Raw genomic sequence first — 18,046 nt, 5'->3', positions numbered from 1 at the left:
CCAACGAGCCTTGGACTGCCGGGAAAAGACAAGGAGTTTGGGCTACAGATGAGACAGTTATTCTTGTTTTGGACAAGTTCATCAACACAGTTGCGAATCCACAAACCGCTCACGCCCGGTAAAAGTTGGCATGCAGACATGTTTTAATTGAATCAAGCAACGCTTTTTTTTCATAGGTTCCATGGTGTAATGTTAGCACTCTGCGCTTTGAATCCAGCGATCCGAGTCCAAATCTCGGTGGATTCGAATGATAGTCAAATAGTTGATTGCAGGCTGTAGGGGAAGGTAGGAGCACTTTGAATTCAATCATCTGTATAACCAGTTCACTGAAGTACACTACAAATAGGACGGACGTGCTTTTTTACGTTGTTTGCGCAAGATTTTGTGTTTCAAAGTTTTTCAAAGTACATTTGAATTAAGATCGCTTAAAAACAGACACCGAATCCAACGAGCCAACGGCTCCAGACCAAACTGCAGCCTTGGGCATTGGGAAAAGATAAGGAGGTCAAGGTCCTCATCAAACAATAAGTTTGGTTTTGGACAAGTTCATCAATACAGTTGCCAGACTGCTTACCCCTTGTACAAGCTGGGATACAGAAACATACCCCTACACAGACAAGCCAAAAATACCAGGGCCTTTGAAGTTTGAGGCACTGCACAAACAAAAGACGGTAAGGGCATGTCTATGTAATTATGAATAAATGCTTTATGAGACGTTCACTGTTGCTTGTGTGCGTGCATCAAACTAAATGTTTCTGGCTAGATATGCATCCATGCATGAGTTTAAAAGGGGTAGAAACGTGACAGTTAGGTAAAACAGATCCTGCCCCAAAATTACCCCAACCCCCTTTAAATAGTATCCTGTCATTTGTAACATGTATGGTGTGTGTGTGTGTGTGTGTGTGTGTGTGTGTGTGGCCTTGAAATTTTAACATGTCTATGTAATTTGAATTAATGCTTCATGAGACATACACTTTTGCTCATGTGCGTGCATCAAGCTATTTGTTTCTGGCTATATATGCTTGCATGCATAAATTTTAAAGGGGGTAGAAACGTGACCCACTAGACCAACGAGCCTCAATGCTCAGGCAAATCTGCGCCTTTGGCACCGGGAAAGACAACGAGGTCGGGCTACGATGAGACAAAATTCTTGTTTAAAAGTTAACAACACAGTTGCAACCCAAACCGCTCACCCCTGTACAAGTTTGTGTACAGATATGTGCTATTTGAATCAAGCACAGTCTTTCGCTTGGGTTCCGTGGTGTAATGGTTAGCACTCTGGCTTAATCCAGCGATCAGAAATCTCGGTGAACTCTTCTGGGTCCTGACGTTTGTCAAATGGTTATTCAAGCTGTAGGCAGTGGTCACCAACCTGTTCCTGGAGACGACCGTCCTGCAGACTGCAGCTCCACCTGTTCAGCACACCTGTTTAATTATCAAGCAAACTGAACACTTGATTAGATAGTTCAGGTGTGTTTGATTGGGGTTAGAGCTGAAATCTTCAGGGGTCGATCTTCAGGAGCGGTTGGTGACCACTGGCAGATCAAACAAGGAGTTTGGGCTACAGATGAGACAGTTATTCTTGTTTTGGACAAGTTCATCAACACATTGCGAATCCAAAAACCGCTCACGCCCGTAAAAGTTGGTATGCAGACATGTTTTAATTTAATCAAGCAAGCTTTTTATGTTCATGGTGTAATGGTTAGCACTCTGCGCTTTGAATCCAGCGATCCGAGTCCAAATCTCGGTGGATTCTAATGATTGTCAAATAGTTGATTGCAGGCTGTAGGGGAAGGTAGGAGCACTTTGAACTCAATCATCTGTATAACCAGTTCACTGAAGTCACTACAAATAGGATGGACGTGCTTTTTTATGTGTTTGCGCAAGATTTTGTGTTTCAAAGTTTTTCAAAGTACATTTGAATTAAGATCGCTAAAAAACAGACACCAAATCCAACGAGCCAACGGCTCCAGACCAAACTGCAGCCTTGGGCATTGGGAAAAGATAAGGAGGTCAGGGTCCTCATCAAACAATAAGTTTGGTTTTGGACAAGTTCATCAATACAGTTGCCAGACTGCTTACCCCTTGTACAAGCTGGGATACAGAAACATACCCCTACACGACAAGCCAAAAATACCAGGGCCTTTAAGTTTGAGGCACTGCACAAAAAAAGACGGTAAGGGCAATGTGTCTATGTAATTATGAATAAATGCTTTATGCAGACGTCACTGTTGCTTGTGTGCGTGCATTCACTAAATGTTTCTGGCTAGGATTATGCATTCCATGCATAAGCTTCTAGAAGGGGGTAGTAAACGCTGACGGTTAAGGTAATTAATCAGATCCTAGCGCCAGAATTACTCCCAATCCCCCTTTAAATATTATCCTGTCATGTGTAACAAATAGTGTGTGTGTGTGTGTGTGTGTGAGCGCTTGAATTTTAGCATGTCTATGTAATTATGCAATAAATGCTTCATGAGACACTACACTGTTGCTATGTGTGCATGCATCAAAGCTAATTGGTTCTCGTGGGTATATTGCATCCATGCGAATTTTAAAGGTAGAAATGCCCCTAGACCAACGAGCCTCAGGTCTGCAGGAAATATGCAGACTTGGGACTGCCGGGAAAAGACAAGGAGTTTGGGCTACAGATGAGACAGTTATTCTTGTTTTGGACAAGTTCATCAACACATTGCGAATCCACAAAACCGCTCACGCCCGTAAAAGTTGGTATGCAGACATGTTTTAATTTAATCAAGCAACGCTTTTTTTTCATGGTTCCATGGTGTAATGTTAGCACTCTGCGCTTTGAATCCAGCGATCCGAGTCCAAATCTCGGTGGATTCAATGATTGTCAAATAGTTGATTGCAGGCTGTAGGGGAAGGTAGGAGCACTTTGAATTCAATCATCTGTATAACCAGTTCACTGAAGTACACTACAAATAGGAGGACGTGCTTTTTTATGTGTTTGCGCAAGATTTTGTGTTTCAAAGTTTTTCAAAGTACATTTGAATTAAGATCGCTAAAAACAGACACCAATCCAACGAGCCAACGGCTCCAGACCAAACTGCAGCCTTGGGCATTGGGAAAAGATAAGGAGGTCAGGGTCCTCATCAAACAATAAGTTTGGTTTTGGACAAGTTCATCAATACAGTTGCCAGACTGCTTACCCCTTGTACAAGCTGGGATACAGAAACATACCCCTACACGACAAGCCAAAAATACCAGGGCCTTTGAAGTTTGAGGCACTGCACAAACAAAAGACGGTAAGGGCATGTCTATGTAATTATGAATAAATGCTTTATGAGACGTTCACGCTTGTGTGCGTGCATCAACTAATTTGGCTAGATATGCATCCATGCATGATGTGAGTTAGGTAAAACAGATCCTGTCCCAAAATTCCCCCCTTTAAAATACCTGTCATTTGTAACATAGTTTGTGTGGCCTTGAAATTTTAACATGTCTATGTAATTATGCTTCATGAGCACAGCTCATGCGAATGCATGCTATTTGTTTCTGGCTATAATGCTTGCATGTTTTAAGGGGGTAGAAACGTGACAGTTAGAAAAAACAGATCCTGCCCCAAAATTACCCCAACCCCCTTTAAATATTATACTCAACTCAACTTAACTCAACTTTTTGTATATAGAGCTTTTCACAATTTTCTTTGTTGCAAAGCAGCTGTACATGAAAACATGTAACTATAACCAATACATTATAAAACATACACGCACTGACAGACACACTAACTAAGTGAGTTCGAACCCCTAGACCAACGAGCCTCAAGCTTCAGGCAAATCTGCAGCCTTGGGCACCGGGGAAAGACAACGAGGTCGGGCTACTGATGAGACAATAATTCTTGTTTGGAAAAGTTAATCAACACAGTTGCCAAACCCAAACCGCTCACCCCCTGTACAAGTTTTGTACAGATATGTGCTATTTGAATCAAGCAACAGTCTTTTCGCTTGGGTTCCGTGGTGTAATGGTTAGCACTCTGGGCCTTGAATCAGCGATCCAGTAATCTCGGTGGAATCTTCGTGGGTCTGACGTTTGTCAAATGGTTGATTCAAGCTGTAGGGGATGCAGAGTCAGCAATCGAGAAATGTGAACAGAATGAACAATGCACCGAAACGGCAGAGCTACATTATCAGAGAGTTGGTCGTCCGGATTTGAGGGATCGCTAAGCGAGATTGTGCAACGATGCGAATTGAGTTGTGCCGGAAGACAAGGAGTTTGGGCTACAGATGAGACATTATTCTTGTTTTGGACAAGTTCATCAACGCGAATCCACAACCGCTCACGCCCGGTAAAAGTTGGATGCAGACATGTTTTAATTGAATCAAGCAACGCTTTTTTTCATGGTTCCATGGTGTAATGTTAGCACTCTGCGCTTTGAATCAGTGATCCGAGTCCAAATCTCGGTGGATTCAATGATGTCAAATAGTTGATTGCAGGCTGTAGGGGAAGGTAGGAGCACTTTGAATTCAATCATCTGTATAACCAGTGATTAAAGTACACTACAAATGGAGGACGTGCTTTTTTTGTTGTCAAGATTTTGTGTCAAAGTTTTTCAAAGTACATTTGAATTAAGATCGCTAAAAACACACCCAAGACCAACGAGCAAGGCTCCAGACCAAACTGCAGCTTGGGATTGGGAAAGAAAGGAGTCAGGGTGTCATCATCAACAAATAAGTTTGGTTTTTTTGCAAGTTCATCAATACAGTTGCCAGACTGCTTACCCCTTGTACAAGCTGGTATCAGAAACATACCCCTACACAGACAAGCAAAAATACCAGGGGCTTTTAAGTTGAGGCCATGCACAAAAAAAGACGGTAAGGGCAGTGTCTATGTAATATGAATAAATGCTTTATGAGACGTTCACTGTTGCTTGTGTGCGTGCATCAAACTAAATGTTTCTGGCTAGATATGCATCCATGCATGAGTTTAAAAAGGGGTAGAAACTGACAGTTAGAAAACAGATCCTGCCCAAAATTACCCCAACCCCCTTTAAATAGTATCCTGTCATTTGTAACATGTAGTGTGTGTGTGTGTGTGTGTGTGGTGAGTGGCCTTGAATTTTAAATGTCTATGTAATTATGAATTAATGCTTCATGAGACATACACTTTTGCTTATGTGCGTGCATCAAGCTATTTGTTTCTGGCTTTATATATGCGTGTCCAACGTGCATACATTTTAAAGTTGGGGTATGAACACGTGACACTCTAGCACCAACGAGCCTCAAGCTTCAGGCAAATCTGCAGCCTTGGGCACGGGAAAGACAACGAGGTCGGGCTACTGATGAGACAATAATTCTTGTTTCGGAAAAGTTCAATCAACACAGTTGCCAAACACAAACCGCTCACCCCGCTGTACAGTTTGATGTACAGACTATGTTTGCTAATTTGAATCAAGCAACGCTATTCTTTTCGCATGGGTTCCGTGGTGTAATGGTTAGCACTCTGCGATTTGAATCCAGCGATCCGAGTCCAAATCTCGGTGGATTCTAATGATTGTCAATAGTTGATTGCAGGCTGTAGGGGAAGGTAGGAGCACTTTGAATTAATCATCTGTATAACCAGTTCACTGAAGTACACTACAAATAGGATGGACGTGCTTTTTTATGTTGTTTGCGCAAGATTTTGTGTTTCAAAGTTTTTCAAAGTACATTTGAATTAAGATCGCTAAAAAACAGACACCAATCCAACGAGCCAACGGCTCCAGACCAAACTGCAGCCTTGGGCATTGGGAAAAGATAAGGAGGTCAGGTCCTCATCAAACAATAAGTTTGGTTTTGGACAAGTTCATCAATACAGTTGCCAGACTGCTTACCCCTTGTACAAGCTGGGATACAGAAACATACCCCTACACAGACAAGCCAAAAATACCAGGGCCTTTGAAGTTTGAGGCACTGCACAAACAAAAGACGGTAAGGGCATGTCTATGTAATTATGAATAAATGCTTTATGAGACGTTCACTGTTGCTTGTGTGCGTGCATCAAACTAAATGTTTCTGGCTAGATATGCATCCATGCATGAGTTTAAAAGGGGTAGAAACGTGACAGTTAGGTGTAGGGGTATGTTTCTGTATCCCAGCTTGTACAAGGGGTAAGCAGTCTGGCAACTGTATTGATGAACTTGTCCAAAACCAAACTTATTGTTTGATGAGGACCCTGACCTCCTTATCTTTTCCCAATGCCCAAGGCTGCAGTTTGGTCTGGAGCCGTTGGCTCGTTGGATTTGGTGTCTGTTTTTTAGCGATCTTAATTCAAATGTACTTTGAAAAACTTTGAAACACAAAATCTTGCGCAAACAACATAAAAAAGCACGTCCGTCCTATTTGTAGTGTACTTCAGTGAACTGATTATTCAGATGATTGAATTCAAAGTGCTCCTACCTTCCCCTACGGCCTGCAATCAACTTTTTCACAATCATTAGAATCCATCGAGATTTGGATTCGGATCGCTGGATTCAAAGCGCAGAGTGCTAACCATTACACCATGGAACCTATGAAAAAAAGCGTTGCTTGATTTAATTAAAACATATCTGCATACGAACTTTTACCGGGCGTGAGTTGTTTGTGGATTCACAACTGTGTTGATGAACTTGTCCAAAACAAGAATAACTGTTTCATCTGTAGCTCAAACACCTTGTCTTTTCCCGGCAGCCCAAGGCTGCAGATTTTCCTGCAGACCGAGGCTCGTTGGTCTAGGGGCATGATTCTCGCTTCGGGTGCGAGAGGTCCTGGACGAGCCCAACTCTCTGATAATGTAGCTCTTTGCCGTTTCGGGTGCATTCTGTCAATGTTCGTTGTGTCATCAAAACATTGCACCATCTTGTTTTGAGGTTTGGAAAAGGGTGTCACGTTCATGGTTTCTCTGTTTTGTGCACTTGACAATTCACCTTAAAGCCTTTTTTCCAGTTTCATAACGGAAGCCCTTGTCTGCTTGTGAAGCTACCTATCGGAGGCTAAGAACAAGACACATCACTGGAGAATGCGGGCATCGATCCCGCTACCTCTCGCATGCTAAGCGAGCGCTCTACCATCGTCTGAACCTCCATCAAATGTAAATGTTCAATATTCAAACACATCACAGCGTACATGTTTTTTTAGTTTCCCGTTGATCACGGCTGCTAGTTTTAACAGTAACATCTAATTCAAAGGTTTACCCGAAAGGGGTCACCCGGATTTGGACCGGGGACCTCTTGATCTGCAGTGAAGTGCTCTACCACTGAGCTATACCCCCTCATCGAGAAGCGCTTAAACCACCATGGAATACAACTGTTTAATGTTCCAATACGCAGAAACATGCAAATAGAACAAACGTCCTCAGAATGCTGTAAAGTGCTACTGTTTGCTGTCTAACAATTTGTATAAGAGGTCATCAGTATGTGGTTAGATTATATCTTGATGAAACAAAACTTGTTGTGCACTTAGTGCCCTTACCGTCTTTTCTTTGTGCATGGCCTCACACTTAAAAGTCCCCGGGTATTTTTGGCTTGTTGGTGTAGGGGTATGTTTCTGAATACCAGCTTGTACAAGGGGTAAAGCAGTCTGTGGTTTGGCAACTTTATTGATGAACTTGACCAAAACCAAACTTATTGTGTGATGATGACACCCTGACCTCCTTGTCTTTGCCCAATGCCCAAGACTGCAGTTTGGTCTGGAGCCATTGGCTCGTTGGTCTAGGGGTGTGTTTTTCAGCGATCTTAATTCAAATGTTCTTTGAAAAACTTTGATGCACAAAATCTTGCGCAAACAACATAAGCACGTCCTTCCAGTTGTAGGGTTTTTCAAATCACTTGTTCTACAGATGATTGAATTCAAAGTGCTAACCATTATACATTCGAACCCGCAGGTTTCTTCGTATTGCTGACTCCTGCATTCCCCTACAGCTTGGAATGAACCATTTGACAAACGTCAGGACCCACGAAGAGGTTCCACCGAGATTTCTGGATCGCTGGATTCAAGGCCCAGAGTGCTAACCATTACACCACGGAACCCAAGCGAAAAGACTGTTGCTTGATTCAAATAGCACATATCTGTACACAAACTTGTACAGGGGGTGAGCGGTTTGCGGTTTGGCAACTGTGTTGATTAACTTTTCCTAAACAAGAATTATTGTCTCATCAGTAGCCCGACCTCGTTGTCTTTCCCCGGTGCCCAAGGCTGCAGATTTGCCTGAAGCTTGAGGCTCGTTGGTCTAGGGGTTCGAATCTCACTTAGTTAGTGTGTCTGTCAGTGCGTGTATGATTTTTAATGTATTGGTTATAGTTAACATGTTTTCATGTACAGCTGCTTTGCAACAAAGAAAATTGTGAAAAGCTCTATATACAAAAGAGTTGAGTTAAGTTGAGTTGAGTATAATATTTAAAGGGGGTTGGGGTAATTTTGGGGCAGGATCTGTTTTTCCTAACTGTCACGTTTCTACCCCCTCAAAATTTATGCATGCAAGCATATATAGCCAGAAACAAATAGCTTGATGCACGCACATGAGCAAAAGTGCATGTCTCATGAAGCATTAATTCACAATTACATAGACATGTTAAAATTTCAAGGCCACACACACACACACACACACACACACACACACACACACACACACACACACACACACACACACTACATGTTACAAATGACAGGATACTATTTAAAGGGGGTTGGGGTAATTTTGGGGCAGGATCTGTTTTACCTAACTGTCACGTTTCTACCCCTTTTAAACTCATGCATGGATGCATATCTAGCCAGAAACATTTAGTTTGATGCACGCACACAAGCAACAGTGAACGTCTCATAAAGCATTTATTCATAATTACATAGACATGCCCTTACCGTCTTTTGTTTGTGCAGTGCCTCAAACTTCAAAGGCCCTGGTATTTTTGGCTTGTCTGTGTAGGGGTATGTTTCTGTATCCCAGCTTGTACAAGGGGTAAGCAGTCTGGCAACTGTATTGATGAACTTGTCCAAAACCAAACTTATTGTTTGATGAGGACCCTGACCTCCTTATCTTTTCCCAATGCCCAAGGCTGCAGTTTGGTCTGGAGCCGTTGGCTCGTTGGATTTGGTGTCTGTTTTTTAGCGATCTTAATTCAAATGTACTTTGAAAAACTTTGAAACACAAAATCTTGCGCAAACAACATAAAAAAGCACGTCCATCCTATTTGTAGTGTACTTCAGTGAACTGGTTATACAGATGATTAAATTCAAAGTGCTCCTACCTTCCCCTACAGCCTGCAATCAACTAATTGACAATCATTAGAATCCACCGAGATTTGGACTCGGATCGCTGGATTCAAATCACAGAGTGCTAACCATTACACCACGGAACCCATGCGAAAAGAATGTTGCTTGATTCAAATAGCACATATCTGTACACAAACGTGTACAGGGGGTGAGCGGTTTGTAGTTTGGCAACTGTGTTGATGAACTTTTCCGAAACAAGAATTATTGTCTCATCAGTAGCCCGACCTCGTTGTCTTTGCCCAGTGCCCAAGGCTGCAGATTTGCCTGAAGCTTGAGGCTCGTTGGTCTAGGGGTTCGAATCTCACTTAGTTAGTGTGTCTGTCAGTGAGTGTATGTCTTTTAACGTATTGGTTATAGTTAACATGTTTTCATGTACAGCTGCTTTGCAACAAAGAAAATTGTGAAAAGCTCTATATACAAAAAAGTTGAGATAAGTTGAGTTGAGTGTAATATTTAAAGGGGGTTGGGGTAATTTTGGGGCAGGATCTGTTTTTTTCTAACTGTCACGTTTCTACCCCCTTAAAAATTATGCATGGAAGCATATATAGCTAGAAACAAATAGCTTGATGGACGCACATAAGCAAAAGTGTATGTCTCATGAAGTATTAATTCATAATTACATAGACATGTTAAAATTTCAAGGCCACACACACACACGCACGCAAGCACGCACGCACGCACGGCACGCACCACCACGCACGCACGCACGCACGCACGCACGCACGCACACACACACACACACACGAACACACGCACGCAGGCTTTGGTTGACTATCCCCGTGGGGACAGTCCATAGGCGTAATGTTTTTATACTGTACAAACTGTATATTCTATCTATCCCTAACCCTATCCCTAAACCTAAAGATCATAGAACACTTTTTGCATTTTTAGATTTGTAAAAAATATTGTTCTGTACAATTTATAGCTTTTTGCCCATGAGGACCTCAATTTTGGTCCCCACGTGACACGAGTCCCCATGTGTTGGTGTGTATTCAGGTTTAGTCCCCACCGGGATATACAAACATGAAGCACACACACACACACACGCACACACACACACACACAGCTTTGGTTGACTATCCCCGTGGGGACAGTCCATAGGCGTAATGTTTTTATACTGTACAAACTGTATATTCTATCCCCTATCCCTAACCCTATCCCTAAACCTAAAGATCATAGAACACTTTTTGCATTTTTAGATTTGTAAAAAATATTGTTCTGTACAATTTATTAGCTTTTTTGTGCCATGAGGACCTCAATTTTGGTCCCCACGGTGACACGAGTCCCCATGTGTTGGTGTGCATTCAGGTTTAGGTCCCCACCGGGATATACAAACATGAACACACACACACACGCACCCACACATCATGTTACAAATGGACAGGAAACTATTTAAAGGGGGATGTGGGGTAATTTTGGGGCAGGATCTGTTTTACCTTAACTGTCACGTTTCTACCCCCTTTTAAACTTCATGCATGGATGCATATCTAGCCAGAAACATTTAGTTTGATGCACGCACACAAGCAACAGTGAACGTCTCATAAAGCATTTATTCATAATTACATAGAACATGCCCTTACCGTCTTTTGTTTGTGCAGTGCCTCAAACTTCAAAGGCCCTGGTATTTTTGGCTTGTCTGTGTAGGGGTATGTTTCTGTATCCCAGCTTGTACAAGGGGTAAGCAGTCTGGCAACTGTATTGATGAACTTGTCCAAAACCAAACTTATTGTTTGATGAGGACCCTGACCTCCTTATCTTTTCCCAATGCCCAAGGCTGCAGTTTGGTCTGGAGCCGTTGGCTCGTTGGATTTGGTGTCTGTTTTTTAGCGATCTTAATTCAAATGTACTTTGAAAAACTTTGAAACACAAAATCTTGCGCAAACATACATAAAAAAGCACGTCCATCCTATTTGTAGTGCACTTCAGTGAACTGGTTATACAGATGATTGAGATTCAAAGTGCTCCTACCTTCCCCTACAGCCTGCAATCAACTATTTGACAATCATTAGAATCCACCGAGATTTGGACTCGGATCGCTGGATTCAAAGCACAGAGTGCTAACCATTACACCACGGAACCCATGCGAAAAGAAATGTTGCTTGATTAAATAAACATTCTGCTACACAACTTGTGTACTAGGGCGGTGAGCGGTTTTTGGAGTTGGCAACTGTGTTGATGAACTTGTTCCGAAACAAGAATTACTTGTCTCATCAGTAGCCCAACTCTCTTGTCTTTTGCCCGGCAGTGCCCAAGTCTGCAATTTCCTGCAGACGCTGAGGCTCGTTGGTCTAGGGGTTCGAATCTCACTTTAGTTAGTGTGCTCTGTCAGTGAGTGTATGATTTTTAACGTATTGCTTATAGTTAACATGTTTTCATGTACAGCTGCTTTGTAACAAAGAAAATTGTGAAAAGTGCAATATAAATAAAAGTTGAGTTAGATAGTTGAGTTGAGGATAATATTTAAAGGGGGTTGGGGTAATTTTGGGGCAGGAACCTGTTTTTCTAACTGTCACGTTTATACCCCCTTAAAAATTATGCATGGATGCATATATAGCCTAGAAACAATATAGCTTGATGGATCGCACAAAGCAAAAGTGTATGTCTCATGAAGCATTTATTCATAATCTACATAGATCATGTTAAAATTTCAAGGCCACACACACAACACAGCACACATCATGTTACACATGACAGGAATACTATTTAAAGGGGGATGGGGTAATTTTGGGTGCAGGATCTGTTTTACTTTAACTGCCACGTTTCTACCCCTTTTAAACTCCAATGCCATGGATGCATATCTAGCCAGAAACATTTAGTTTGATGCACGCACACAAGCAACAGTGAACGTCTCATAAAGCATTTATTCATAATTACATAGACACATTGCCTTTACCGTCTTTTCTTTGTGCAGTGCCTCAAACTTAAAGCCCTGGTATTTTTGGCTTGTCAGTGTAGGGGTATGTTTCTGAATCCAGATTGTACAAGGGTAAGCAGTCTGTTGGCAACTGTTATTGATGAACTTGTCCAAAACCAAACTTATTGTTTGATGATGACCCTGACCTCCTTTCTTTCCCAATGCCCAAGACTGCAGTTTGGTCTGGAGCCTTGGCTCGTTGGATTCTAGGGTCGTGTTTTTTAGCGATCTTAATTCAAATGTCTTTGAAAAACTTTGAGCACAAAATCTTGCCCAAACATCATAAAAGCACGTCCATCCTAGTTGTAGTGGTTTCAATTCAGTACTGGTTATACAGATGATTGAGATTCAAAGTGCTAACCTTACTCTTCGAACGCCTACAGCTCTGCAATCAACTCATTTGACAATCATTAGACAGAAGAGTCCACCGAGATTTGGACTCGGATCGCTGGATTCAAAGCGCCAGAGTGCTAACCATTACACCAGCAGAACCCATGAAAAGAAAGGTTGCTTGATTCAAATTAAACAGTCCTGCATACCAAACTTTACTGGGCGTGAGCGGTTTTGTGGTTGCAATGTTTTGATGAACTTTCCAGAAACAAGAATAATTGTCTCATCAGTAGCCCAACCTCTTGTCTTTGCCCGGGCCCAAGCTGCATGATTTCCTGCAGACTGAGGCTCATTGGTCTAGGGGTTCGAAATCTACTAGTTAATGTGTTGTCAGTGCTGTATGATTTAATGTATTGGTTATAGTTAACATGTTTTCATGTACAGCTGCTTTGCAACAAAGAAAATTGTAAAAGCTGCATATATAAAAAAAGTTGAGTATGAGAGTGATAATATTTAAAGGGGTTGGGGTAATTTTGGGGCAGGAACTCTGTTTTATCCTAACTGTCACGTTTCTACCCCCTTAAACAATTATGCATGCATTCATATATAGCCAGAAACAAATAGTCTTGATGCATGCACGACAAGCAACAAGTGTATGTCTCATGAAGCATTAATTCATAATTACATGAATGTTAATACACCTTCACAGACCCACAGCACACACAGCACGCACAGCACAGCACACACACACACACTACACACACACACACACCACACGGCTTTGGTTGACTATCCCCGTGGGGACAGTCCATAGGCGTAATGTTTTTATACTGTACAAACTGTATATTCTATACCCCTATCCCTAAACCCACCTAAAGATCATAGAACACTTTTTGCATTTTTAGATTTGTAAAAAATATTGTTCTGTACAATTTATTAGCTTTTTGTGCCCATGAGGACCTCAATTTTGGTCCCCACGGTGACACGAGTCCCCATGTGTTGGTGTGTATTCAGGTTTAGGTCCCCACCGGGATATACAAACATGAACACACACACACACGCACACGACCACATTACACATGACAGGATATGATTAAGTTGAGGAATTTTGGGACAGGACTGTTTTTTTGTTCTTTTTATGTCAGTTATGGCTAGACACCCTTTTAAACTCATGCATGGATGCATATCTAGCCAGAAACATTTAGTTTGATGCACGCACACAAGCAACAGTGAACGTCTCATAAAGCATTTATTCATAATTACATAGACATGCCCTTACCGTCTTTTGTTTGTGCAGTGCCTCGAACTTCAAAGGCCCTGGTATTTTTGGCTTGTCGGTGTAGGGGATGTTTCTGTCTCCCAGCTTGTACAAGGGGTAAGCAGTCTGGCAACTGTATTGATGAACTTGTCCAAAACCAAACTTATTGTTTGATGAGGACCTTGACCTCCTTATCTTTTCCCAATGCCCAAGGCTGCAGTTTGGTCTGGAGCCGTTGGCTCATTGGATTTGGTGTCTGTTTTTTAGCGATCTTAATTCAAATGTACTTTGAAAAACTTCGAAACACAAAGTCTTGCGCAAACAACATAAAAAATTCACGTCCATCCTATTTGTAGTGTACTTCAGTGAACTGGTTATACAGATGATTGAATTAAAAGTGCTCCTACCTTCCCCTACAGCCTGCAATCAACTATCTGACAATTATTAGAATCCACCGAGATTTGGACTCGGATCGCTGGATTCAAAGTGCAGAGTGCTAACCATTACACCATGGAACCCATGAAAAAAAAAGCGTTGCTTGATTCAATTAAAACATGTCTGCATACCAACTTTTACCGGGCGTGAGCGGTTTGTGGATTCACAACTGTGTTGATGAACTTGTCCAAAACAAGAATAATTGTCTCATCTGTAGCCCAAACTCCTTGTCTTTTCCCGGCAGCCCAAGGCTGCAGATTTTTCTGCAGACCGAGGCTCGTTGGTCTAGGGGCATGATTCTCGCTTAGGGTGCGAGAGGTCCTGGGTTCAAATCCCGGACGAGCCCAACTCTCTGATAATGTAGCTCTTTGCCGTTTCGGGTGCACTCTGTCCATGTTCATTGTGTCATCAAGATCTTGCACCATCTTGTTTTGAAGTTTGAAAAAGGGTGTCACGTTCATGGTTTCTCTGTTTTGTGCACTTGCCAATTCACCTTAAAGCCTTTTTTCCAGTTCCATAAACGGAAGCCCTTGTCTGCTTGTGAAGCTACCTGTCGGAGGCTAAGAACAAGACATGTCACTGGAGAATGCGGGCATCAATCCCGCCACTTCTTGCTTGCGCAAGCGCTCTACCATTTGAGCTAATTCCCCACGAGGGACGCATGCTGAGCTATCACCGATCTATACTGCCTCGTCTGAACCTCCATCAAATGTAAAGTGTTTAATAAAATTGTGAAAAGCTCTATATACAAAAAAGTTGAGTTAAGTTGAGTTGAGTATAATATTTAAAGGGGGTTGGGGTAATTTTGGGGCAGGATCTGTTTTTTCTAACTGTCACGTTTCTACCCCCTTAAAATTTATGCATGGAAGCATATATAGCCAGAAACAANAGTGAAAAACAATTAGTTTGATCCCTGCTCACAAGAAACACTTTTTTGTCTCATCGAGCATTTATTCCTATTTACAGAGACATGCAAAAGTGTCAAGGCAACACACGCTACATGTTACACATGACAGGATAATATTTAAAGTTGGATGTAGGTAATTTTGGGATAGCATGAGTTTTTCCTACCTGTCACGTTTCTACCCTCGTAAACTCATGCATGGATGCATATATAGCTAGAAACAATAAGTTCGATGCATGCTCACAAGCAACACTGTATGTCTCATAACGCAATCATTAATATGTACACAGACATGCTAAAATTCCAAGCCCACACACACTAAATGTTACACATGACAGGATTATTTTTAAAAGGTGTTGGGGCTGGTTCTTTTTAACTCAACCTCCAGGATTCTACTCCCTTTAAACTTATGCATGGATGCATACATTGTCCAGTACAATTAGTATGATGCATGCACACAAGCAACACTCAGGGCTTAATTTTTGCCAGAACAGGCAGATCCGGTACCTCGATTGGCAGATCCCGCTCCACAAGCGCTAGTGGAAAACGTTCATGCTGACCTGTTGCGTGCTCATATTCAATTTAAAAGCACATATAATAATTATAATTATAGTATAACGTGACAGAACAATTTTTCAGCGAGGAGGGTAAATCGGCCAACTGCTGTAATATCCCAACTGCTTTGGGATAGGCAGGTTTGTGGGTTGAAGCCTGGTCCCCCTTCTTATTTCTCATTGAACAATGGGGAACCATTTGTGACAGCAGAATTCTCAAAACTGGTGTAGTATTTAGTTCTGTGGGCTTGAGATGGGCAGGTTGATGGTTTGAAGCTCTGGTCCTCTTCCTTTTTTTCTCATTGAACAATGGGTAACGCTATCTGACAGCAACGTTGTTAGACGTCATAATACATTTTTCTGCTTTGAAAGATTAAACGATATGAATCTTAAACTCTAAGAATCTACTTGTGTTTGTTTTGAATGTCAGCAGTGCAAGTGTGAGACAAGTAGTGACTTTCTATCTGTCATGGTTCTGCCCCACCTTGTCTTCCTTCTCTTGACCTAGTGGCAGAACCATGATAGAACCTCTTGTTTTATGTGGAGAGTGACGTTTTGTCCCTGTTGGTCTTCCACTCTCGGGTGTGGCGTCTCTGTTCCCGCCCTTCCGTCTCCTCGTTATTGTTTGTTAATTAGTTCATGCCCCGCACCTGCTTCCTCTTGATTTGTCCCCTTTATAAGGTCCCTGTGTTTTCTGTCCTGTGCTGGATCATTGTTCTGTTGCGTCGTGTTTGTCTTTGTGGTGAGTTCTTGTTGTGTAGTTAGTTTAGTTTACAGTGGTCATGTCAAATGTTTGCTGAGAGCGCGTGGTTTGAGTCGGAGCTCTTTCAAACTTATTCTAAATACACTATTTAAGTTCTTTTTTTCTGTGGAATAAAGTCGTGTCAGTCTCGCCAACCTCGTCCTCTTCCTTCCTTATTATAACGAACTCGCTACAGCCACCTATGAGAGAAATAGGATATGTTGCAGGTGTGAGAGGTTCCCGTACGGGCCGCGGAGGCCCCAGGAGCCCGAAACATTACAGAAAGTTGTGTCACGTGCCTCTCAATGGCATACCGATAGGGCTTGGTCGGGAAGTTAAATTAAATATTTTTTCTTATCTTACATACATCTCCCTGCCTCTAGTGGTTCTCTATGGGCTCGCAAACCCCCTGCGGTGGGCTCGGGTATCCCACGTCTTTCTGACAGAAACCTACCCTAAGCACGAATGAGGAAGGTCACGAAGGACGCCCGGCTCCTCTAGGGGGCGCCACGGCCGTGAAGGAGAGAAAAAAGAAAGAATGGCGGCGAGCAAGACGTTTTGCCATCTTTTGGATGTTGCGCCACGAATAGGCAGCAAGGGGCTGCAAACTACCAACTATAGGCAAGCTGCAGACGCAAGGGCTGCGAGCGAGACGTTTTGGCATCTTTTGGATGTCGAGCCACGAATAGGCAGCAAGGGGCAGCAAACTACCAACTCTATGCGCGCTGCGGACGTGAGGAAGACTATGGCAGAGTTAGGCGGTCAGGGGGACGCGAAAAGCTCCTCGTGGATGCGGTGATGAAGATTAGGTGGTCAGGGGAAGAATAGGCATTTTGCGGAGCGAGGGTCCACGCCCGCAGCACTTTGACACCCCTTGTGGTGTCACTATGATGCCTCTCCGAGAAAACGGCCCCTAAACTCCGAAAAAGGAATAAAGTCCCAATCATAATAAGAGTGAGTGAGAATTTGGCGTCCAATTCAGGTATACGAGCCCTTCGTCTACCTAGTCAACCAATGGCAATCTATATGAATGGGTAATTGTCCACAATTTACCTAGCTTCCCTTGCACGTTCAATTTCTTTGGTAATTCTGAGATTATTTCCGCATTTCCATTTCCATTTAGGCTTTCTTATGCGCATTTTCAAATTGTAAATAGTTGGATAGAAAGCCTCACAAAAAATGCCACACCCCACTAACTTGCCAGATCTGCAATGCCCCCTTGTTCCAGCACCACAGAATTTACAAATTAAGCACCGGCAACACTGTACGTTTCATGAAGCATTTATTCATATTTACGTAGAGATTCTAAAAGTTCATGGTCACACACATTAAATGTTACACGTGACAGAATAATTTTTCAGGGAGGAGGGTAAATCGGCCAACTGCTGTAGTGATCAGTGCTTTGAGCTTGCGATAGGCAGGTTGGTGGTTTGAAGTCCCGGCCCCCATTTTTTTCTTTTCTCGTTGAGCACAGGGGATCCTCATATGACAGCATCATTCTTGGTCGTCATAATACGTTTTCCTGCTTTGAAAGATTAAATGAAATGAGCCTTAAACTCTAAGAACCTACTTGTATTGGTTTTGAAAGTCAGCGGTGCAAGTGTGAGACAAGAAGGGACTTTCTATATCATGGAACACAGCTGGAACAGTATGTGACAGGCCAATTCTCA

The 18,046-nt window shown here is 42.4% G+C and overlaps 2 non-coding genes across 2 annotated transcripts; one reads left to right on the top strand and one right to left on the bottom strand.

Annotated features, from left to right (window-relative positions):
* Positions 1–7,170: 7,170 nt before the first annotated feature.
* Positions 7,171–7,242, bottom strand: trnac-gca (transfer RNA cysteine (anticodon GCA)). Its single transcript has one exon. It is a non-coding gene; the product is annotated as a tRNA-Cys (tRNA).
* A 7,208-nt stretch (positions 7,243–14,450) lies between these two features.
* Positions 14,451–14,522, top strand: trnap-agg (transfer RNA proline (anticodon AGG)). Its single transcript has one exon. It is a non-coding gene; the product is annotated as a tRNA-Pro (tRNA).
* The last annotated feature ends 3,524 nt before the right edge of the window (positions 14,523–18,046 follow it).

The sequence above is a fragment of the Triplophysa rosa genome, linkage group LG6 (assembly GCF_024868665.1).
Source record: "Triplophysa rosa linkage group LG6, Trosa_1v2, whole genome shotgun sequence".
In the NCBI taxonomy this organism is placed as follows: Eukaryota; Metazoa; Chordata; class Actinopteri; order Cypriniformes; family Nemacheilidae; genus Triplophysa; species Triplophysa rosa.
This window is presented reverse-complemented; position numbering and strand designations above follow the sequence as displayed.